The sequence below is a fragment of the Myotis yumanensis genome, unplaced genomic scaffold (assembly GCF_028538775.1).
Source record: "Myotis yumanensis isolate MYYU_CA2020_CCGP unplaced genomic scaffold, mMyoYum1.0.hap1 SCAF_16, whole genome shotgun sequence".
Lineage (NCBI taxonomy): Eukaryota > Metazoa > Chordata > Mammalia > Chiroptera > Vespertilionidae > Myotis > Myotis yumanensis.
This window is the reverse complement of record NW_027223767.1, coordinates 39,344,336-39,368,397: the sequence shown is the minus strand read 5'-3', so window position 1 is coordinate 39,368,397 and position 24,062 is coordinate 39,344,336. Positions and strand designations below refer to the sequence as shown.

Sequence of the window (24,062 nt, the reverse complement as noted above, 5' to 3'; positions counted from 1 at the left end):
GCTCTTGAGCTACAGAGCGCTGTGAGTGGGGGATGACAACGAATGAATTGGACAAGGAACAGAGGGTGCTCCAAGTTGGGGTTGGAATGGAAAGAACCCAGGCCGAAGGGGGGAATGGCAGGGGAGAAAACATTAGGCTATATACGAGTGTCTCGAGGACTAGAACGGCAGAGAGTGGGAACAAGCAGGGCGGTGGAAGCTTCCAGATATGCGGCGAGGCTGAGGCAGCCTCTAAAAGTGCCTGAGGTGGGGAGGGTAGCACCTCCTTCTAAACACAGGCACTGAGTTCCAAGGACCTTGCAGCAATTGTCCAAGGACAGTCCCAAGAGCCACAGGCCTGGGGCCAGGAACATATTTTGGTGCCCACTATCTCGGGGCAGGCCGGGCTTCCGGTGGCCAACAGGGAGCTTTCTCAAATCCTACCTCTCCGGGGAGACCGCTCACATATTTGAAGAAATTCTAAGAGGGTGTGGATAATGGTGATTAGAAGGCTGAATCAGACTGAGGTGATGCTGATGTTACAGAATCATGTCTTGTGAAGGAACAGTTCTGAGCTGCAAAAGACACCAGTAGAGACCACTCTCAGATGACGAATGGATGGTGCAGAGATTTGAAATGTTTGGCGAAGGTCCTTGTGTTGGATGCTTTTGAATACCCACAGACCCAGCTTCCTCTCAAGCACACTATGGGAAGGATCTACTTGTTAGGTCTGATCGAGTAACTGAATCGATGCCCCTCCCCTGGGGAACTGACCTTTAGATCATTTCGCAGCTGACATTCCCTTTCACTCAGACCACATTCCATTTGCTAAAACCAGTAACTTTCTTTTTTTAAAAAAAATCATTTATTATTATTTTTTTTAGTCCTCACCCAAGCATATCTTTTCCCTTGATTTTTTTAGAAAGCGTGGAGGGGGTGAGAAGAGAAGGGGAAAGAGAAAGAGAGAGAGAAGTCCACGTGAGAGAGACACATTGATTGGTTGCCTCCTGCTCACACCTGGACCAGACGGAACCTGCAACTGAAGTATGTGTCCTTGGCTGGGAATCAAACCCATGACCCTTCGGTCTGTAGGTCGACACTTTAACCACTGAGCCAAACCGGCCAGGGCAAGACCGGTAACTTCCCCTTTGGGACTTGCCCAGGATCTGGACCACCCAGAGAATTCCCCGCCTAAAAAGCCCGCCTAGAGACCTTTATTTTTTTTTAATTATTATTCTTTTTAATCCTCACCCGAGGATATTATTCCATTGATTTAGAGAGTGTGGGAGAGAGAGGGAAAGACAGAGAGAAACATTGATGGGAGAGAAACACATTGATTGATTGCTTCCTGCAGGAGCTCTGACAAGGGCCCAGGCCCAGGAAGGAGCCTCCAACCGAGGTACATGCCCTTAGCTGACACTCTATCCACTGAGCCAAACCGGCCAGGGCTCGCCCAGAGTCCTTTAAAATCTCTGACTCCCTGTCGCTGGGTGCTGGCACCATTTTAGGTTTTCCAGATGACCTAATAAATTTATAATTCTCTACCCCTTTTGGCCTCATGAGTACCTCTTTCCACGACCCTAACACTACTGTCTTGACAGCCTACAACAGTGGTTCTCAACCTTGGCTGCACATTAGAATCACCTGGGAATCTTTTTAAAATCCTGATTTCTGGGCCTCATCCTCCGGAAATTCTGTTTCTTTGTTACTAATGTTGTGGCCCCACCCCATAACAAAGAAACAGAATTTCCGGAGGATGAGGCCCAGAAATCAGGATTTTAAAAAGATTCCCAGGTGATTCTAATGTGCAGCCAAGGTTGAGAATCGCTGCTTTACATACTCATTTCATCCTTACAATAGTCCCAACAGGTCGATCTCATTATCCCCATTTACAAATGAGGAAAGCAAAGCTCAGAGAGGTTAAGTAGCTCAGCCAGGTCACACAAGTAAATGGCTGAGCTATTTAACCAATAGTGATAACCACTATAAACCACCTGACAATAGAAAATGAACAATAACAACTAATAATGTAATTTCACGTACATCTCATCAACTCATTCTCACACCATCTTAGAAATATGAGTAAACGAGTACAATCAGCTGGACAGAGGGGGCTGAACCCAGGGCCTCCCTACCCTTCTTCCCACCCCAACTCCGGCACCGACTTCCTCTGCTCATTTGCAAGTAAACTAATCTTAATTTAAAAGTCAGCATTAATGCACAAGAAAATGCTCACCAGGCTCTGGGAAACACTGGTAGGGGCTCATTTGATTGTTCCTTCTATGCTACTTAAAATTGCCCTAATGGTTAGGACCTAACCGGTTTGGCTCAATGGACAGAGCATCGGCCTGCGGACTCAAGGGTCCCAGGTTCGATTCTGGTCAAGGGCATGTACCTTGGTTGCAGGCACATACCCAGTAAGGAGTGTGCAGGAGGCAACTGATTGATTTTTCTCTCTCATCGATGTTTCTAACTCTCTATTCCTCTCTGTAAGAAATCAATAAAATATATTTAAAGAAAAAAAAAGAAAATTGGCAATGGGGGGATAAGGACACATATAATACCTTAATCAATAGAGAAAAAAAAATCAAGCTAAAAAAAGAAAATTGAGCCCTGGCCGGTTTGGCTCAGTGGATAGAGTATGGGCCTGCGAACTGAAAGGTCCCAGGTTTGATTCAGGTCAAGGGCACATGCCAGGGTTGTGGGCTGGATCCCCAGTGGGGGGCTTGCAGGAGGCAGCTGATCAATGATTCTCTCTCATCATTGATGTTTCTATCTCCCTCTTCCTTCCTCTCTGAAATCAATAAAAATATATTTTAAAACATTGACCAAAAAAAATCTGCTTCAGCAGTGTGATGTGTCTCACAGGTTAACTGGAACTGCTGGGGATTATGGGGGAGGAGTTGCGTTACTAATACTCCGCCCCCTCTCCCCCCATTAGTAGAGTGATCAAGCGCTTCTTTAACAATTCTCTTTATGGGCGGGGCAGGCGGGGCTTCCGGTGGCCAATAGGGAACTTTCTCAAATCCTACCTCCCCGGGCCTCTGCTCCCATCCCCCAGCACAGAAGAATCTGCTCTGAGTCTACCAGCCAAGTGGAGACCCTGGAAAACGTGTAATGGAAATAGTGACACACTGCAGTCTTCAAGTTGACCCTACAGTTCCCAAACCACAAAGCCCCAGGGTGAGTCTCAAAGTTCTCAAATGGGTTTTGATCTTTTCCTGCCTGGGCCCCATGTGAATAAAAAGCGATGTTCTCACAGCACTGGGCTCCGCTAATCCCTGCCAGAGGCTGGGAACTAGACCCATTTCCCGGTATGAAACCCGCTTTTCTCTTTCTTCCCTCTAGTAGCCTTTCTGTGCTAGGAATGGCGAGCCTTCCTTCACTCTTTCACTCTGCGTGTACTTTCTAAGCACCTGCTAGAAGCGGGGTTGGATGTGGTGGCCCTGCCTGCCAGGAGCTCTCATTCTAGCAGACACCTGGGTTTGCTCGGGACCCTGGTCTGAAAATCCTCTGGCTTAGGTTTCTGGCCGCAGTGTCCCACCTGTAACTGGATTAAGGATGTCACCAGCTGGCAGGGTGACAGAGGAGCAAAAGAAGAGTCCAGAGCAGGAGACAAGAGCCTTCAGTTATACTTCTGGTGAACTCTCTGCAGGTACAACAACTTAGCTCCTTGCGTCTCATTATTCCCATCTTTAAAGGGTTGCTCTACCAGAAGAGAGACAGGACTGCAAGCGTGGTGGTGTGGGGAGGGAAGAAACTTTCCTTGACCCTTTTAGATTCTTTCAGCCGGTCTAATAATCAAATAGACGTGAGACAGGTTAACAAAGCAGCCAAATTTAATTATGTACGTACATATGGGAATCCCACACATAATTAAACAGGAGAGGTTCAGAGAGAGAGAAGGGAAAGTTAGGTCTATATGGCATGCTGAGCTAAAGGTGAAGTAACGCAGGGGGAAGGTCATTTGCAGGACAATAAGCAAAGCAGATATTCAGTAATTAAAAGTTTGCCCTGCCCTATGGTTAGGTCATAAAAATTTATTTCTGGTGATTATTATTATTATGGGTAATGCCCCTAATTTAAATTTAAGGGAGAGGTAGAAGTTTCTTGAACCCCAGGATTTTGACTGCCTTCAGCTCAAACTAATTCACATATGAAAGTGGCCCATCTTGGGGAGGCTAGTTCTGAATCTCTTCAGCAGTAAGGGTGAGATAGGCTAATAATCCAGGACAAGTGGGAGAGAAAAACTGACAGTTAAACAGCAGTTTGCAGTCATCTAGAAAATCTATCTTCCCTAAACAGGACACTTAAGAGTAAATGGTTTGCACTTCTCCTCAACCAGAGGGTAAATAGCTTAAATCATCCAACTTAGGGAGACAGACAGCAGAAATCCAATTAATGCCACTTGCCAACCACACCTGAGGACAGATGCAATTAAGAGAATAAACCTGGCCCGGCTGGTGTGGCTCAGTTTTTGAGCATCGACCTGTGAACCAGAAGGTCACAGTTCGATTCCCAGTCAGGGCACATGCCTGGGTTGCCGGCTTGATCCCCAGTGGGGGGCGTGCAGGAGGCAGCCAATCAATGACTCTCTCTCATCATTGATGTTTCTATCTCTCTTCCTCTCCCTCTCTGAAATCAATAAAAATATTTTTTTTAAAAGAGAGAAAAAAACCTAATTTTGGTACCTCAGCATAAAGCTGATGAATATTCTATTAAGATCCTCCCCTAAGACCTTCCCTAAATGTCTAGCCTTTATTATTTTATTTTATCTTTTTAAATGCCCAGCCTTTAAAACCCCTTAAAACTAAGGTCCAATGCTTGCTCTCCCCGTGGGGAGCAGCCCTGGCCATTCCCTGTCCCTCCTTCCCCCACGGGCATGCAGCTCCTAAGCTCTAAGGACCCCAAGAGACTTGCAGCCAGGGGAGAAATGGGCGGCAGCAGCTCATCCCTGGCTACTCCCTTGAACCTGTCCGAAGTGTCCCCTGTGCCCTGACTCCCCAGGGAGCTAAGGCAGTCCAGCCTAGGCTCTCCATTGCTTCTTCTATCTAGGCTAAGTCCTTTCTTGTTTTCTGTCCCCAGCTTTAATAAAAGTTCCCTCCGAGTCACCTGGATTCGTGTTGCAAAATTTTTCCTGCACAAAGGAAGCCAAGAACCCACACACTGCCGGCCAGCCCTAGGCAGACTGCTCAGGTCCCCTTTCCTGTAACAAGGTAATAGATATAGAAAGTGTATCATTCCTAATCTCCATGAAGAATGGGCAAAGCTATGAGATGGGAAGCCTCCCCCGGCAGATTCATCGATGAACTGATAAGAAAAGTAGTTAATAAATATTTGATAATAGATTATTGATACATATAATATATAATACAGGGTGGGGCAAGAGTAGGTTTACAGTCATTAATATGGAAATGAATACAATAATTACTAAATAATAATTCAAGAATAAATTCTGGCCCTGGCTGAGTAGCTCAGTTGCTTAGAGTGTCCTCATGATAGACCAAAGGTTGTAGGTTTGATCCTTGGTCAGGAGGACACATACAAGCATCATCCAATGAAAGCATAGATAAGTGGAACAATGGAGCGATATTTCTCTCCCTCCCTTGCTCTCAAATCAAGAAATTAACAAAAAAAAAAAAGAATAAACTGTATTTCACATACAACTGTACACCTACTTTTTACTCCACCCTGTACATATTTGTTTGTATATCTTCTTTATATACAGGGATGGGCAAAAAAAGGTTTACAGTTGTGAGTACATGAAACACAAGAGTTTATTCTTTAAAAAAAAATAACTTAATCATGGATGTGATGTTTCATTATTTTTCTTTTTTTATCGGGGTCACATTGGGCAGAGTATATTCTTGTATATTTTTCCATATGAACAACTGTAAACCTACTTTTGCCACCTCTGTATATGCTACATATACTCGTACATATATAATCAGATGTTTTAACACTGTGTCAAAGGTCTTTATTGAACTCCTAATATGCCACACAAAAGTGTACAGCTCAGACGTGGCAGCTGAGCACATCTGTGTATTCAAGCATCCAGATTAAGAACAGAATAGGACTAGCCCCCGAGAAGCCCCCTCATGTTCCCTTCCAGTAACTATTCTTCCCTCAAGTTTAACTACTACCCTTACTTCTAACGGCACGGGTTGGTTTTGCCTGTTTTTGAACTTTATATAAATGGTTTTGTGAGATTTATCTGTCTTACCGTGTACACTTGTAGATTGTTCATTCTCATCGCTGCATAATGTACCCTTGTGTGAATATAATACGATTTATCTACCCCTTCTACCATTGATGGGTATTTTAGGTAGTTTCCAGTTTTCTGGCTCTTACAGATAGTGTTGCTATTAATACTCTAGTACAAGTATTTGGTGAACACGTATACACATTTCTGTGGAATTCCCACGGAATTGCAGTCGTAGTGTAGCCACAGGTTCAGCTTGAGTAGATATTGCCAGTTTTCCAGAGTGATTTGTACCAATTTATACTTGGTTGAGTAATACGTGAGAGGTTTAATATTTCAATCAGCATATACAGTGATGTGTTTTACCTGTTACTTCCGCTAACATGTTCTTTATTCAAATTTTCATAAATGTACGGTGTTCACACTTGTCATTTTAAATACGTTTGTAGAGGTAATGTGTTAATGAGGGGTTGGGGGAGACTGGGGCATGGCAAGAACAAGAGGGAAGAGAACTTACAGAGTTCAAGCAGCTGAGTGGGGACAGTGCCTGCCCTGGATAAACAGATGTTACTCAGAAGTAGCTGCCACTTGGAAATAGAGGCTCAAAGTGAGCAACTTTTTTTTGACATTTTTAGGGAGAAGCCAGAAATACAGGTTTTTAAAAATTTGGCGATTCATTCATATTTTGGGAAAACATCGTACTGGCCAAACAAAACTTTGTCAGTAGGCCAGATGCCTAGCCCTCGGGTTTTCAACCTCTAGACGAGCTGTTAGGGCTCCACACGGCTTTCAGGGTGGAGGTGGGCAGCTGACTTGTAGCAGGTTGCCTCACTTGTTAGAGCTTAATTTCCTCTCTGGTCTAAAGGGAAAAGTAAACGCCTATCCTTTTGCATAGTGATGGCCAAAGGAGAAGATTTAGGAGTGTGGGTGTTGGGAGTTGTCAAACACTATACAGAGTACTTCCCCATCTCCTTCCTACTCTCCTGCTTCACACTAACTCACCCTACTTAAAGCATTTGAGACATTTTCAGATTCCTACCAGGCAGTTTAAGGCTGGAGATTCCTGCCCAAGCTGGTTTGGCTCCGTGGATAGAGAGCTGGCCTGAGGACTGAAAGGTCCCGGTTTCCATCCCCGTCAAGGGCACATGCCCGGGTTGCGGATTCCCCAGTAAGGAGCGTGCAGAAGGCAGCCAATCAATGATTCTCTCTCATCATTGATGTTTCTGTCTCTCTCCCTCTCCCTTTCTCTCTGATATCTATATCTATCTATCTATCTATTTAAAAAAGAATGGAGATTCCTAGACTTTTAGGAAGTCTAGGCTGCTGGGATGCAAAGGGTTAAGAGGAAATGGCCCATTAGGGTTCCGCTAACTCGAGGAGTCCAGGACTTCAATGTATCTAGAAAGCCAGTACTCAGCGGGCTGGGATGGTTAGCTCCGCAGGGGCCTGATCCTCCCGTTGGCAGAGCATCCTGCGCACAAGGACCACGGCCTCGCCAGCTCGGGGACACTCGGGACGGCGGGACCCCCTCGGACACCCAGGTGAGGGCGCGTCCTCACCGCCGCTAGTCGCCCGCTCCAGGGGAGGGTCGTGCGGACCCTGCGAGGGCTGCTCCGTCCCAGGTGCAGACTCCGCGCGGTGGGTCCCGCCCGGGAGCGTGCCGCCCCGTCCCGCCGCACAAAGTTGGGCGCTCGCGCCCCGCCCGCGCGCTCCGGGCCGCCCCCGCCCGCCCGCGTGCCACGTGCCGCGCCCCTCTCCCCGGCCGGCGGGACGCCCCCGCCCCCCTCGCGGCGCGTAGTGCGCAGGCGCCTCCCCGCGGGTCCGGGCGGCGGCGGGAGCGGCTTTGGCCTCGGCTGGAGCCTGAGGTGGCGGCGGCGGCCAAAGAGGAGGAGGAGGAGGAGGAGGAGGAGAAGCGCGGGTGGCGGCGAAGGCGATGGCGACGCGGGGCACATGAGGCGGCGGCCGGCGGGACGGGCCGAGGCCCGGCGGAGGAGGCGGCTCCGGGGGACCCCGCCGCCCGGTGAGGGGCGACCGCTGGGCCGGCTGAGAAGGGGCGGGATGGGGACGGGATGGGGACGGGAGAACTTGTCCCGGGAGGCCGGGCGCTGGGGAAGAGGAGGGGCTCCGCCGAGGGGTTCCCGCCAAGCCCGAGGGGCGGCAGCCCCCCCGCCGTCGCAGGCGCGCCCTCCCGCTTTGTCCCGGGCGCGCGGTTTCCAAATTGGGAGGGAAACGACTCGGGGGTGGGTCCCGGCCGCGGCGGCGGGAGGGGAGCCGGGCGACCGGGGCGCGCACTTGGGCGGCGCTCGGCCGTGCTCCCCATCGGCGGGCGGTTAGGGGCGCAGGGCCGCGCCGGCTGCTCTTTGTCTCCGGCCGCGGCCCCGACGTGTCCCCGGCGGCTCGGGTTCGTTGGCCGCGGTCCTCCCGCGGGTGTTTCGGGGGGACGGGGCGGGGGCGGGGACAGGGACAGGGGAGGCTTGCCGCTTGATGAACACGTTTTTTTAAACTTCAGATGATTTCTCCCCACTTGTGGAAACTTTGGGCGACTGTATTGGCTTTGTGTGTGTTTTTGTGTTTTTTTTTCCCCCCACTTCCATCTCCAGATTCCAAATCTCAGGGAAGGCAAGGCGCTCGCGCTGTGATTGTGGGCAGTTGTGTGGTTGGCCGCAGCGTGTGGAGCCTTGAATTGAAAAGATTTTGCGTAATTGTGTGGTTGAGCATTTCGGTTCTTTTTCCCCCTTTTTTTTTTGCGATTGTTCCTGAGATTGGTGTTACTTTTTCTTTGCGAAATGGGTGAGTTTGGCTTTGTCGTCCGTCAGAGTTTTTGTTGGCGGGGAAGGGGCATGGTTACAGGTTTCTTTGTGCTCGTGCTGGACCTTGTGAGCATCAGGATCGCCACTTTGGAATCGAGAAGTTGGAGTAAGTCCTTGTGGGCGGGACCCTGCCTGCCGGGTTAACTACAATTGTGCGTTGTGTATACATTGAAGTGAGTACGTGAGAAAGCGCTGCAACAATCAAGCGACAGATGAGAGGGATTTCAATTCCCTGATACAGGAGGATAGCATATCTGGAGCCCATTAACTTCTGTAGAAAAGGGAGTTCGTAATGTAATTTAGGGGTCAAATCCTTCCCCCCCCCCCCCCCCGAGGGGGGTTTCGGTATGAATATTCAGAATAAGAACGTAGAAAGATAAACGTATTTTCAGGGCTCCTGACTAAAAATGGTTTGAATTGTGGTTACGTGTGCTGGTTTCATTTTTTGGAATTTAGCATAGAGTTGTATATTAGAGTTGCTTTGGATTTCTTAAGTGCAATGTCATGGCGGAGTTTAAAAAACATGAAATCACTTTTCTGGGTAAAAGATAAAAAGCTCCGTCTGGTAAGCAAATCTGTGTCTTAGTATTGGCCAGGTCTTTGTGAACAGTGTTGTAGGCGAAGGACATTTTGAAGAGAATATATACAAATTATATGAAAGCTCTGTTATTTGTCCTGATTTGTAATGGTTTAATATTTACTACTTGTCTTAAACTGTCGTGCCTTTTCCCAAAGCCTTTCGAGTATCCTTTCTGAAAGTCAGTGCTTTTAACTTCTTTTTAGGTTGTGTGACTTTCGAATTGGCTTTCTACTTAACGCTAGGTAGTTACCAGTTTTCTTAAAAAGAAGCAAAGTAACTTTCTATTCAGTTCATGAAGGTAGACTTTAGTATTAGTCTAATCCAAAGGATTTAGAAAGTTAACATTTCTTGAACATAACAATCTTACTTACAAACTCGGTTACCCCTTAATAATTATTTTTTCTTATTTCACATTCTATAAAGTAGCCAAAGGAAGGGATAACTCAGTAATTGAGATCCTAGAATACAAAATACATAATTAATACAGAACCTCATTCTCTTAATATCTAGTTTGTTCCATGCCTAAATAAGTGTAAAGTGATAAGTTCCAACATGTTTTTTTTTTACTTGAAGTTTGTTCACATTTTAAAATGAGATATGTCCTTTTTATTATTATTATTAATCTGGATAGTTAAATGCAATGGGGAGGGTCTAATTCTTGTTTCTGAACTCTTGCTTTCTTCCCCCTCCCCCCCTTTTCAATCCTCACCCGAGGATATTTTCTTCATTGATCCTCAGAGTGGAAGGGAGGGAGCAGGAGAGAGAGAAACATCAGTGTAACACCGATGGGAGAGACACAAAGTTAACTTGCCTCCCGCATGTGCCCCGACCCACCTGGATCTGGGATCAGACCTGCAGTCCAGGCACTGCCTCTGACCAGGAATGGACCCACAACTCCTGGTGCACCAGCCAAGGCAACTCATGCTTTTCTTGTAGCATAGAAACATTACATGGCTCCTATCCAGAATATCCCGTAAAAAGTCAGAGAAAGGATGGGATTACTTTTTTTTTGGTGCTTTTGTAGACCATTCTTTTGAGAATGCATATGAAAAGATAGATTTTAGCTGATATCATTAACCTGAAACTTAGACAATAGAAACAGTTTGGAATTGTTAATATCAGCTAAATGCCAACAATTGTTTTTCAGAGTTTAGTCTGTGTGGAATATTCTCTTAGGTCAGAGCATTGCTATTTTCTACAGCTCTCAGGAATGAATGACCAGACGGCACTGGCATACATCCTTGAGTTGCAGAGATTGCACTGACTGACAGCACTTGGGTTTATCAGTCAGACCTGTGGAATGTGTTGCCCAAAGGTGTGTGTGTGTGTGTGTGTCCCCAAGACAAGGATGAGATCTCTTTGCACATAACACTCTATTTCTAAAGAAATGAAGTGTTCTGTGGAATGAGTAGAGCCCTCAAGTAAAGCTTGTTTTTTGAGACTATATTGCTGTAGCACCAGCACAATTTCGACAAAAGTGTTCTGGTGCCCACACATTCATTCAGTGAACCTTTCTTTTTCTTTTTCCATCAAGTACTTATGTTAGGCACTAAATTAGATGCTGAAGATTCAAAGATAAATACTATGTGATTTTTGTTCTGAAAATGCTTATAGCTTAACATGCTAAAAAGGGTTAGCAGTTGAGAAATTATCTAAAATCTTTGAAATAAAAGAAATGTATAAAAGAGTAAGTTTTGATGCTTTATATCTATAAAATAGAATCAAGTTCTCATACCTCTGTTTTGACCCTCCAATCTCTAAGACTGTATTCAAGTCTCAGATAGTTAAAAAAGGTTATTTTTATCTACATCTTTGTAGGAGTTATCAGTTTTAACTGAATTTGTTGTTACTTTGAGTTAACATTTCCTTTGGGAATGTTCAGAGTAAAGTAGATCTGGACTCTGTTTTTAGGGAATTCTGTTTGACTCATTCTTGGACGTTAGTTTCCTACTTGCCCATCCAGAATGGGTGTTTATTTAGATTCAAAAATTTCCCTCCTGAAATAACTTTGTCCTCTTGGGTTCTAATTTTCCCTCCTTGCTCTCTGGGTGTTCCTTCAGGCTGGGGGGCGGGGGACATTCTTTTATCAGATGTTTAATTGTTCTTTCTCAAGTCTTGGTTCTTGGTCTTCCTCTCTTCCCACTCTGGTCTTATCTATGTGGCTTCAGTTACTGCATATATTTTGAATATGCCTCAATTTTTATCTGTAGTTCAGATCCTTTTTTTGATCCCAGCTGTCTGTTCAACATGTCCACTTAGATATTCAGTACTTTGAATTGAGTTGCCCCAGACTGAGCTCTTGATCTTGGCTGCAAACCTAGACCTTCACTGTACCCTGTTTTATTAAGTGGCTCTGTCAACAACTTACTGAGCCCAGACTCTTGCCATTTCTCTCCACCGCTGTCTCTCCATCTTAGTGTAGGCCACCTTTTCCTAAGTCTATTATAGTCCATTCTAAATGTTTTCCTTGTTCACATTTGTAAAAAGAGAAAAAGTAATATGAAATATTTAAGACAGAAAAAGTAATAATACTACAATAAATACTTGCGTACCGACCTTGCAGCTTAAGAAAGAAAACATTACCAGTACAGTGGAAGTCTTCTGTGTTTTCCACCTGATAGCATGCTCCCCGCCACCTCCATTGTAGGCTTTTTAAAATCAGAGGTCATTGCCAACTTGAATTTATTATTCTCTTGCATTTCTTTATCTTTTACTATCATGTATATACCTCAAGCCATATACAACAAGTCCTCACTTAACCGCAATAGGTTCTTGGAAACTGCAACTTTAAGCAAAACAATGTGTAATGAAACCAATGTTACCATAGGCGAATTGATATAAACAAGAGTTCAGTTCCTACATATTTCTGGTCACAGAAACATCACCAAATTTTTAAATACTCAAAACACTTCTAATATTAAACATTAAACTGTGAGCTATACATACATTTAAGAAAGATTAATAACAACAAATTCTTTTCATCTTTCAGCCTGCTTATTCCAGTTCAGTGTCAAGGGTGCCTGATCCTATACCCTAAGCTCAGGGCACGCATCACCCTGGACCAGGATGACCTTCCATCACAGGGTGCACCCCCACACACCCCCACACACCCCACACTCAGACTGGGACAGTTTAGACACACTATTTGCCTTATGTGCACATCTTTAGGATGTGAGAAGAAACCAGAGTACCTGGAGTAAAATCCAGGCAGACATGGGGAGGAGCTGCAAATGCCACAGACAGTGGCCCCTGACAAAACCATGTTATTTAAGGACCTGCTATACCCTCATCTACTCTTCACAGCCGAGAGAATTGTCTTTATAAAACAGATTTAATCAAGTCACTTATCTGAAAACTTCTGTTGTTTCTTTTACCTTCATTTAACAAGGTGTGAGCTGGCCTTGCCTACTTCTCCAGCATCATTTCTTTCTTTAAAAAAATTCTTTTAAATTGATTTTAGAGAGAGGGAGAGGGATAGAGAGATAGAAACATCAATGCATCGGCTGCCTCTTGCATGCCCCCTAATGGGGATTGAGTCAGAAACCCTGGCATGTGCCCTGACCAGGAATTGAACTGTGACCTCCTTGTTCATGGGCCTACGCTCAACCACTGAGCCACCCTGGCCGGGCTCCAGCATCGTTTCTTTGTACTTTCTTGTTATGTATGGTCTAGCCCAGGGGTGGGCAAACTTTTTGACTCGAGGGCCACAATGGGTTCTTAAACTGGACCGGAGGGCCGGAACAAAAGCATGGATGGAGTGTTTGTGTGAACTAATATAAATTCAAAGTAAACATCATTACATAAAAGGGTACGGTCTTTTTTTTTTTTTTTTTTTTTTTTTTAGTTTTATTCATTTCAAATGGGCCAGATCCGGCCCACGGGCCGTAGTTTGCCCACGGCTGGTCTAGCCATACTGATTTTTTTCCTCTTCCTTGAAGGTTCAGAGCTCACCCAAGGGCCTTTGTACATGCTGTAGCTAATTCCTGTCTGGAAGGCAGCTCTATTCTTCAGAATGTGCTTACGTAAGCACACCTGCAGAGAAACCTCTGCATCTCCTCAGTTAGGTTAGGGGGCCCTATAAATACACTCTCATAGCACCGAGCACTTCTGTTTTGTAGGCTTTATCACAATCTTTATTTGTATAATGCTTATTTCACCATTAGACTGTACTGTATATTCTGAAAAGTCAGTATTAATGTTTATCTTGGGTAGGCCAGTATCCCCAACACCTAACTCATAGTTCATTATATATTCAACAATTATATGAGTGCTTATTAAAATTTTTATTTTATTTTTAAAAATATTTTTATTGATTTCAGAGAGGAAGGAAGAGGGAGAGAGAGATAGAAACATCAATGATGAGAGAGAATCATTGATTGGCTGCCTCCTGCATGCCCCTCATTGGGGATCGAGCCCACACCCCAGGCATATGCCCTTGACTGGAATCGAACCTGGGACCCTTCAGTCCGCAGGCCGACGCTCTAACAACTGAGTCATACCTGTCAGGGCAGTTTTTAGCAGTTTTAACAGACCAGAAAATACAGTGATCACCTGTGGTATGGTGTATACAATGGGACTCTTGCCTCACAGGAAGATAATCATAATCACAGCTAGGCTTAAGTAGGCTATCAGATGACATAAAGAAATTGAAGATTAGGTGTGTTTTTTTTTTCTTGACAGACTGCACCTAGTTCTAATTTTAATTTCTTCCCATTTGCTGGGCCAACGGTTAGTATAATATGTCCCAAGAAACCAGACATATTCTAGTTATACATTAAAGCTGACATTGACAGTTTTGTACTTGACCATTTAATTGACTTGAAAAAAAAATTGTGTTTTGGAGTAGGTAATGTATTATGTAGTACACAATCCTAAAGGTATAAATGGATATACAGTGAAAAGTAAGCCTTCCAATTTTCTCTTTTCGTTCAGTCATACATTATTTTTCCGCTGAAGCAATTACTGTTTACCTTATTTGTGAATTCTAGAGATAACCAACCATATATTTACTATTCCCCCGCACATATAACTGTTAGCACACTATACCTACTGTTCTATAGCCTGCATTTTTCACTAATACACCTTAGTTTCATATCATTACAGATAGAGCTATCTCATTCTTTTTTTTTTTTTTTTTTATAATTTATTTGTATTGGCCCTAACCGGTTTGGCTCAGTGGATAGAGTGCCAGCCTGCGGACTGAAGGGTCCCAGGTTCGATTCTGGTCAAGGGCATGTACCTTGGTTGCAGGCACATTCCCAGTAGGGGATGTGCAGGAGGCAGCTGGTCGGTTTCTCTCTCATTGATGCGTCTAACTCTCTATCCCTCCTCTCCCTTCCTCTCTGTAAAAAAAATCAATAAAATGTATTTTTTTAAAAAATATATTTTTACTGATTTCAGAGAATAAGGGAGAGGAAGAGAGAGATAGAAACATCAATGATGAGAAGAGAATCATTGATCGGCTGCCTCCTGCAAGCCCTCTACTGGGGATTGAGCCTGCAACCCGGGCATGTGTCCTTGACCAGAATCGAACCCGGGACCCTTCAGTCTGCAGGCTGATGCTCTATCCGCTGAGCCAAACCAGCCGGGGCGAGCTGTCTCGTTCTTTCTGACAACAGATGGGCTGTAATTTGTTACCCAGTTCCTTACTGATAGTCATTATATTGTTTCCAGCTCATTATAAACAGTGCTGGAGAGAATATTCCTGTGTGTTATTTATATATCTGTTAGATAAATATTGAGAGCTGAAATTCTCAGAGACCGAACCCGAAACCTTTGCATATTGGGACAACACTCTAACCAACTGAACTACCCTGACAGGGCCTATGTAGTCTTAAAATAAAACACTGAACCCACATAGTATAGCAAAAAGATCATTAGGTCCCCTGAGTTGTATTCTAGACTTTACAGCTAATTTGTATGCAAGTCATCTTGATCTGTGATATCCTCTTCAGTAAAATAAGGATGTTAGTCTCATATTGTGGTGTCAAACAATGAGCCACTGCAGGCAGAGTAGTTGAAAGATAACCTAGTTTTATCTGTGAACTGTAACTAATACTAATGGCATGTGTGACCTTTCCAAATGTATATGCAGTTTATTTATAGTAAATAAACTCAGCCCTAGCCGGTTTGGCTCAGTGAATTGAGCATCTGCCTGAGGACTGACGTGTCCCAGGTTCGATTCTGACCAAGGGCATGTACTTGCAGGCTCAATTGCTGCCCTGGTCGGGGCGTGTGCAGGAGGCAACCAATTGGTGTGTCTCTTTCACATCGATGCTTCTCTCTCTCTGTGTGTGTCTCCCCCTCCCTTCCACTCTCTCTCAAAAAAAAAAAAAAAAAAAAAAAATCAATGGAAATATATCCTCAGGTGAGGATTAACAAAGAAAAATTTAAAAAAAAATAAACTGCAGATTTATTTTATTTTATTTATTTATTTTTTAAAATGTATTTTATTGATTTTTTACAGAGAGGAAGGGAGAGGGATAGAGAGTTAGAAACATCGATGAGAGAGGAACATCGATCAGCTGCCTCCTGCACAACCCCTACTGGGGATGTGCCCACAACCAAGGTACATGCCCTTGACCGGAATCGAACCTGGGACCCTTCAGTCCCCAGGCCAGCGCTCTATCCACTGAGCCAAACCAGTTAGGGCTGCAGATTTATTATGATAGAGTTTTATCTTTCTGTGTTTTCTCCAAATACAGATAATAAACATAAAACTACCATTATATAGGGCTCTAGAGAAATCTTACAATTTACCTAAAGGTCCTCAGACTCTAGAAGTTGGGGATTACTAGCCTAGGCAATCGCTAATGTTTCTGCAGTTCAACCAACTGAGCCAAAACTCCTGGACTGTCTCAGTTCTCTTATTGAATTGTGCACTGTATTATACTTGAACTTGGGAAAGAAAAGAAGATAGAAAAATATGTTTATGATTTGAACATGGGAGGAAAATTTATATACATAGTTACAAAGCATTCTACTGAATAGATTTATTTTGATTACCAGTTAATTATAGTTACTAGTTCAATGAGAAATTTTAAGCAGACGCATATTCTTATCCCAACAGAAGAACCCTTGATATGAACAAGAGAAAATGAAGGGGAATGATTAGGACAGGAAGTATGAGTTTTGTAACATTCTCATATGTCAAGTAAACATTTATTTTACTATTTTTTAAAAATACGTTTATTGCCCTAACCGTTTGGGTTCAGTGGATACAGCATCAGGCCGAGGACTGAAGGGTCCCAGGTTCAATTCCAGTCAAGGGCATATATCTTGGTTATTGAGATATATATATATATATATATATATCTCAATAACCCCCGGGTTATTGATTTTTTTACAGAGAGAGGAAGGGAGAAAGATAGACAGACAGAAACATCAATGATGAGAGAGAAGCATGGATCAGATGCCTCCTGCATGCCTCTTATTGGGGATTGAGCCTGCAACCCTGGCATGTGCCCTAACTGGGAATTGAACCATGACCTCCTGATTCATGGGTTGACGCTCAACCAATAAAGCCACACCGGCCGGGTGCAAGTAAACATTTAATAGAACTCACTTGTAATGGAGAATGGTAGGTTTTTGGTGGCTGTTTTAATAATCTATTTATCAAATAAAGGTAACTCCTTCCAAAATATTGAATATCAGACACTCAATAACCAGCAGGTAGCAGTGGCAACAATGATATATTTCAAATAAATATTGATATACTAATTTTCTATGTTGCTTGTGGACCATTCGAGAGTGAGTCTCTAAAGAAATTAGAAGAGCAGCATTATGATAGTAAGTTGCTATATAAGACATCATATCAGGGTACTACTATCTTTTGATATATCCTTACAGATTAAGAATTACCCTCTAGGCTCACCCTTTACATTTTAATCTGGAGTAGAATTTTAAGTTCTGTCTTGGATCCCCTTATGCAAGTCGGTGTAATTGTACCAAAGGTTCTGTGAGATAGTTAACACTTTTCTGTGTTGTATCCATTACTTACTTGGTCTTTATGAATATATGCAAATATTATGAAATTTTTCCCTGGCCTACTTTTAAATTTCTCTCGGGGCTTTTCCTGCATAGTAAAGCTTTGCCAACTCCATTATTACATGTTTTTTGTAGAATATACTAAAAAGCAAATAAAAGAAAAATTATCCATAAGCCATTGTTAATGTTGAGTATTTCTACTCAGGCATATTATTTTATTGGTTTTTTTGTTTGTTTTTGTCTTTTTACTATATAAAAGCATTTTCCCACAATAATGAACTATTGTTTTTAAAATAAGTCACAAATTGGCAGGCTTTATTCAGCTGGTAAGATCTCTAGCTCAATATTATTATTATTACTAGTGGCCCAGTGCATGAATTCATGCACATTGAAAGGCAATTAATTAGAAGAAATATTTTAATATCGCTATTCGCCCTTTATAATAGATCGTGAACCAAATTCACGATCGACAATGACAGATAAAAACACACGCATGCTATTGGCGCCAGTGAGAGCTTTATATGTATTGTGCATGTGTGCGTCAATTTAGCCTTTTATAGATACAGAATAAACTTGCTTAATTAGACTGCTTTCTGATTTAGCTAAACTTTTTCCAGCCCAGTGAAGCACCCCAACTTCTCTTTCAAGTCATTGTCAGCAACACAGCAGTAAATATCAACACGAAGCAGATTATTGTAGATCACACAGGGAGAACAAAGGGTAAAATATTTCACTGCAGCAGTGTTTGACTATGTTCTGCACAGTGAGAAAACCTGGAGTCATTTTTCAAGGCCCACCATTTCTTTTTTTCAGTTGGGTCAAGTTTCTAAGCTTTCTAAATCTCCATTTCCAGCTAATGAAAATAAAATAGAATTCCACCGCTTTTCCTGTCTATCTACTCCAGGACTTCTGTGAGGATCAAATGAGATGAGGCATGGGAAAATGCTTCACAGACATTTGGTTAAAGTGTAAATGTTTCCACCTGGCTATAAAGCAAGTCATGTTCCTGGGATGAAGAAACTCCAAGGCTAGTTGGTAAGGAGAGGAAGCCGGGTGTTGCTATGTGACATCATTACCTGGAGCCCACAGCCACTGTTTCTGGGCTGAGCTGTGGGCCGCATTTTGTGCCATGGGGTCTCGGCAGCATCGGCTGCAATTTGGTGGGCTGTCGCTCAGGCCTGTGTCCCACTTGGGGGAAACTGAGTGTTGCTTTGTCGTCGCCAGGTCTGTGGTGCTATTTTCTCTATAAATGGCCAGTGTGTGTCACAGCAGTTCCTGTGTTGAGCATCTGCCCCCTAGTGGTCAGTATGTGTCATAGCATCCGGTCGGACGGTCAGACAATTAGCATATTAGCCTCATATATATAGATTATTTTAAAATATATTTTTATTGATTTCAGAGAGGAAAGGAAAGGGAGGGAGAGAGAGAAACACCAATGATGAGAGAGAATCATTGGTCAGCTGCCTCCTGCATGCCCCACACTGGGGATTGAGCCTGTAACCTGGGCATGTGCCCTCACTGGGAATCGAACCATGACTTCCTGGTTCAAAGGTCGATGCTCAACCACTTAGCCACTCCAGCCGGGCATTCTCAATATTATTTAAATGTGGTTTTTTTTTATTATTATTATTAGTTGTCAACTTAAAAAATAAAGAAGACTACAGGTAGGAGTGTAAGTTGATATAACCCTCTTTGGAAAAGGACTAATTTACTAAAGCTGACATATACATATCCTATGGCTAGCTATTCTGCTTCTAGGTATGCTACAGAAATGCATACGTAAGTTCACCAGAAGACATATGTGGAATGTTCATAGTAGCATTATTCATACTTGCCCCAAACTGGAAACTGCTCAAATACTATCAACCAGCAGTGAATAGATAAATTGTTATGTTTTCACAGAATGGTAATACAGTAAAGCAAATGAATAGACTAGAAACCAGGGCCCAGGCCGGGGAGGAGCCAGCAACCAAGGTATGTGCCCTTGACCGGAATTGAACTTGGGACTCTTCGGTCCGCAGGCCAACGACGCTCTGTCCACTGAGCCAAACCGGCTAGGATAAAAGAGTGTATTTTTTATGATTCCAGTATAAGAGTCTATTCTGTATGATTCCATTTATATAACGTTCAAGAGCAGGTTACACCAGTGGGTCTTAGTGTGGTGTGATACTGTTCCCCAAGGGACATAGGGCAATGTTTACAAACACCTTTGGTGGTTACAACTGGAAAAGGCTAGGGATGCTGCGAAACATCCTACAGTATATAGGACAGTCTCCCACAGGAAGAATTGTACAAAATGCCAACAGTGCCAGAGTTGGCCCTGGGATAAACTATGCTGTCAGAGGTGAGGATGGTGGTTTCTCTTGGGTATGAAGGGGCATGATTGTGGTTCTGAGAGGTTAGTAATATTTTGTTGTTGATTTCAGTGCTGGTTACATGGGCGTGTTCTGATTGAGAAAATTCATTGAGCTGTACACTTATATTTGTGGGCATTTCCGTAGGTATTTTAGACTTTGATTAAAAATTTACCAAAAAATCAGACTTCACATAAAAATCCAGGTTGAAGACCTCTTGGGGAAGATATGACAGTTTGTTAACTCCCACAGCTCTAGCCAATAACCCCCTTTAGTTGGTGCTTGTGTTCTCCAGGCTCCATTTTCCTGTTCAGTTACATTGTATCACCTCACTGGTATCGAGACATTTAAAAAATGTCTTCAACAGCTTTATTGAGATTTAATTCATACCATACATTTCGCCTATTTAAAATTTATAATGCAGTATTCCACAAGTTGTGTAGCCCTCACCACAATCTAATTTTATATTTTTGTTCCCCCCAAAAGAGACTTAATACCTATTAGCAGCCATTCCCTACTACTCCCCATCCCTAGTAACCACTGATATACCTTTGATCTCTATATAGTTACAGATATTTGAATTTTGTGATCTTTCTTCTAAAACAAGATTCTAATGGTTGTGTAATATTTCACCATACAGGTTATATCATAAATTACGTAAAATTCTTTTATTGGGCATTTATTTAAGATAAGTTACTAGACATGGAATTACTAATCAAAGGACATGAACATTCTAAAGTTCCTGATAACTATCACCACAATCTTCTAGAAAGATTCTACCAGACCACCCTTGCCATCATTGTATGACACTGCTTTATTTTTGTTGCAAATTTGTTGTTGTGAGCCTAGTCATATTGGAATTATTATACATTTATTTTTATTTTGTCTTAGATATATTTGTTTTCCTAGACCTAGATCATTGTTCAGACAGTTGGTTTGACCTAAGCTTAGTTTGGGACAAGTGTGCCAATACTGTTTTTGTGTGTGTGTGTTTTTTTACATGAAGACAGTACCACTTACGATGTATTGTGAATGAATGCATTATCCCAGATTCTCCATACTTCTCCAACTGGTTCCTGATGGTACTTAAGTTCAAATAGAGTAACCTTTTGCCAGCACAAATTGACACTTCAACCCACAATAGTGTATTCTGTTTCCTTATTGGTTCATAGAGCCAAGATTTTAAACTACTTTTTCCCATTAGGTTTTATAATTTGATTCACAATAAAGTATATTTTATGTTTCTCAAATACTGTCCATAGCTAAGAGCTCTTTTGAAAAACAAGTCGTTTTCATGTTTGTAATACATAAATTACTGTTTGCTAGTTAGCTGCCATAATGCTTTTGCTTAGAAATTGTCACTAGCTAGTTATTAAACATCTATTATCACTCATGCAGAATTAATTTCCACTTAAAATGTTCCACTGAAACAAAACTTCATTGTAAACCCTTTAATTGATTCCTTGTCTCTGCATACAAAGCAGCCTCATTCAGGAGTGTGAGTCACTAGCACCATTCTTAGAGGATTGCTCAGCTCATGATCTGGGAGGCCCAGATAATACTTTAAAATCATGGTGAGTCAATATTGAGACTCTTTAGTCCAACCATAGATTTTCTAGGATGACATTTAGGAAATGCCTTCTTGAAAATTTGACATTTTACTGTTGTTTGATTTCACTGCCATTACTTCGCTTATTTCCATATACATAATCTGTTGGTTGTTTTATGAATTTTATTCTTCTGGAGTGATTTTCATTAAACGTTAATAGAAGGGACCTTAGAAATCATCTAATCTGATATTCCCCACTTATTTCACAAATGAAAAAATGGAAATATTTATTCCTGAAGCACATGTTTAGAATCTTTTGACTCCTAGTTCAGTGCTTGCTCTGTTTGTTACACAAAATTCAAGGTTAAGAATCCCTTTTTAAAATATTAATTTTAGTTCATCCTTGATTTTGTTATTTAGAAAAGAAATTAAGATTTTAAAATATGGTCTACCTATTGTAGGTTTTAGGTTTGTTTTGTGTTGTGTGTTTTTTTAATTAGAAGAAAATTAAAATTTGGCTCTGACCCATTTGGACTTGGTTGTTGTATTTGCAAAATATTTAGAATAACGCTAATTTTGAAAATTTTAATTTCCTGATTATAGGTTAGTGAGCCTTAAAAAATGACATGGGACAAGTTACGGGAGTCTTTTTAGCTGATCTGAAACTCTTGAGAGGTTTTTTTTTTTTACATGAGTCTATTAGAGGGACTTTTCCAAACACATATATGAAAGTGATATTTTGGGATTGGAAAAAATGAATCAGATAAACTGGAAAGTAAAACATTTCCCTGAGAGTTACTATGCTATAAAAATATGTTTCAACTTCAACAGATGACTTCAGTTACCTTCCTCTAGTCGTCTGTTGCATAGCATATATAATTGTACATTAAATACCTCTTGAACACAACTGTTGTTTTTAGAAAGTATAAACTTCCTATAAATTACCAGATTGCTTTTTAAAATATATATTTTTTATTGAGTTTTTTTTTAAAGAAAGAGGAAGAGAGATAGAAACTTTGATGAGAGATTACATACAATGGATTATTATCCAGCCTTATAAGGAAGCAAATTCTGACACATGCTGCTACAGCCTGGATGAATCTTGAAGACATTATGCTAAGTCGGCCGGAAGACTGGAAGGTCTCTGGTTCAGTTCAGGTCAAGGGCACCTACCTTATTGCAGGCTCAATCCCCAGCCCTGATCTAGATCAATGCAGGAGACAACCAATCAATGTGTCTCTCTCACATCACTGTTTCTCTTGCTCTCTCTCCTCCTCCCATTCTCTAAAAATCAATGGAAAAAACATTGAGGATTAGCAAAAAGCAGGAAAAATTGTATGATCTTAGGCAAATTTTATAAGCTTTCTGGACCTCACTTATTCAATTTTATAAGGGATCTAATTTGCTGTCACCCAGTAACTCAGTTGGTTAGAACATCATCCTGATATGCCAGGGTGTTACGAGTTTGATCCCCAGTCAGGACACACACACGAGTCAACCAGTGAATGCATAAATAAGTAGAACAACACATCGAGGTTTCTCTCTCAATCTCTCTCTCTCCCTCTGCCTCCCTCCCTCCCTTCCTCTCTCTCTCTCTCCCCCCCCTTCCCCCTTCTTTCCTTCCTCTCTCCCTCTAAAAAAAAACAAAAAATAAGAATAGGTAAAATGGGTCTAATTACATAATCAATCTCATTAGGTAATCCAAATAATGTGCTTTACATTTAATCTTCAAAAGTCCGATGAGTTCTGTTTTACCAAAAAATGCAGTAACTTTGACTTGGTTCTGTTGAGGTGTAACTGATAGAAAAACTCTTCAAATATAAAGAATTTTGGAGGGAATTAAGTAATTTATTACCATGTTGATGCCAACTAATTTTTTTAAAATATAGTTTATTGATTTTTTTTACAGAGAGGAAGGAAGAGGGATAGAGAGTTAGAAACATCGATGAGAGAGAAACATTGATCAGCTGCCTCCTGCACACCCCTACTGGGGATGTGCCCGCAACCAAGGTACATGCCCTTGACCGGAATCGAACCTGGGTCCCTTCAGTCCGCAGGCTGATGCTCTATCCACTGAGCCAAACCGGTTAGGGCTAATTTTTTTTTTTTTTTAAATATATTTTATTGATTTTTTACAGAGAGGAAGGGAGAGAGATAGAGAGCTAGAAACATCGATGAGAGAGAAACATCGATCAGCTGCCTCCTGCACATCCCCCACTGGGGATGTGCCCGCAACCCAGGCACATGCCCTTGACCGGAATCGAACCCGGGACCCCCCAGTCCGCAGGCCGACGCTCTATCCACTGAGCCAAACCGGTTTCGGCAAGGGCTAATTTTTAAATTCTATTTTCTAGTGCAAGACAAGGCAGATAGTAATTTTAGTTATTTGGAAAATAGACTAAAAATAGCACATTTGGTTTCTGCCCAATTAATGTTATATAAGCAAACATGATTTTCTTCAGTATGTGTTGTGTGTGTGTGTGAATCCTTTTGAATGATGGGCTACAATGAATTGCAGTGTTCTTTATTTTAAAAACCATCCTACTGCCCTGGCCGGTGTGTCTTGGTTGAGCGTTGTCCCATGCACCAAAAGGTTGCCGGT

The 24,062-nt window shown here is 42.3% G+C and overlaps 1 protein-coding gene across 5 annotated transcripts in view; it reads left to right on the top strand.

The window, feature by feature from the left end:
* The first annotated feature begins 5,173 nt into the window (after positions 1–5,173).
* GJC1 (gap junction protein gamma 1) overlaps positions 5,174–24,062 on the top strand; it is a 30,126-nt gene continuing 11,237 nt past the window's right edge. The window contains exon 1 of one of the 5 annotated variants that reach the window (XM_070393534.1): positions 5,174–5,195. The gene's annotated coding sequence lies outside the window, so the exon portion shown is untranslated. Of the gene's footprint in view, positions 5,196–7,685; positions 7,723–8,046; positions 8,202–8,510; positions 8,583–9,017; positions 9,098–24,062 lie in introns of those variants that run through there. The other 4 variants (XM_070393530.1, XM_070393528.1, XM_070393531.1 and 1 more) reach the window with 4 other exon arrangements.